Genomic DNA, 1429 nt, shown 5'->3' with positions numbered 1-1429 from the left:
GTTTCTGTAGCCTTTCAGAACCCACATCTCCTTTCCCCTCTGTCACTGTTAAAGTATAGCTCCCTGGCTTTGATTACTCAAAGACCTGGCACATTTACTTCTATGCTGATAAAAGCATTGAAGCCCAGATAACAGTGACTAGCAATAGCTGTACCTCCAGGACAACAATTTGCATTTAAACAACTTTTGCTGTCTGAGTGCAAAGGTGTAAGATAGGGGCGAATCCTAAGCAGATTCCAGGCTTGATACATTAATAGAGAGCTCCCTCAGGCCAACTCAAGTTGTAGCCATCAGTATTGGTAAAGGACAATAATTAACAAAAGTTGGCAAGGATGTGAAGAAAGAGGAACGTGTGTACTGTAGACAGCAATATATATTAGTAATCAGAAAGTATCATGAAGTTTCCTCATAAAAACTGCAGATAGAGCAACTGTTAGATCCAGAAAGGTCACTACTTGGTACATATTCAAAAGAGAAGAAATCTGCACTACTATTTATTATGGTACTGTTCACATTAGTACCACTAATCTCAATAGAATATGCAACCAGACTCCATCAATGAATAAATGAATAAAATATGTCTGGCATATGTAGACAACAAACATTATTCCTTTTTGTTCAGCCATAAAGGAATCATAAATCCTGCCATTGCACGGACCTGGAGGACATGAAGAGAATCAAGGCAGATATAGAAAGACAAACCACATGATCTTAACTCCCTGGTGGAAACTAGCACTTAATCTCACAGACATTTAAAATGCATTTATGGTGACCATAAACTGGAGAGAGTGCGGGAAAAGAAGGAAAAGTCAGTCAACAAGAAGAAGAACCTTATTGATGGACACTTAAAAGAAATACCACACTAGCTCAGAATTGAGAATAATAGTTTATTTAGGAGTAGACTCACAAAGCAATATCCTCTGCTGGAAAGGAGAACAGCAACCAAATCCCGCAGCCAGAAAAGAGGCCAGATGCATGCTTTACATTGGCATAAAGAGTATAAAAGGCCACACCTCAGTAAGCAGGTAACTTACAGGCTACTGGCTGTAGGATTTCCTACAGCTTCTTATCCCTATATAGAAGGCAGAGTGTGTTCTGCAGTTCTGTGGTGCAAAGGCACAAACATGATGAACAGTAATTCACAAATAGAATAAATTAATTTCAATGTATTTGTGTAATATGGGAGAAACTGAAGTAGTGAATTGATGTTCTAAAGGAATGTGGTTTTAAGGAGAAGGAATAGTCCCCATAGGTTCATATATTTGGATGGTTAGGTCCTAGAGAGTGGTACTTTGTGAAAGGAATAGAAGTAATAGGAGGCTTGCCATTGTTGGAGAAAGTGTGTCACTGGGAGTAGGCTTTGAGTTCTCTCTCTCTCTCTCTCTCTCTCTCTCTCTCTCTCTCTCTCTCTCTCTCTCTCTCTCTCTCT

This window comes from Alexandromys fortis, unplaced genomic scaffold, assembly GCF_014885135.2.
Source record: "Alexandromys fortis isolate MF-2015 unplaced genomic scaffold, M_Fortis_MF-2015_v1.1 scaffold_131, whole genome shotgun sequence".
Lineage (NCBI taxonomy): Eukaryota > Metazoa > Chordata > Mammalia > Rodentia > Cricetidae > Alexandromys > Alexandromys fortis.
Note: the sequence above shows the minus strand (reverse complement) of the source record.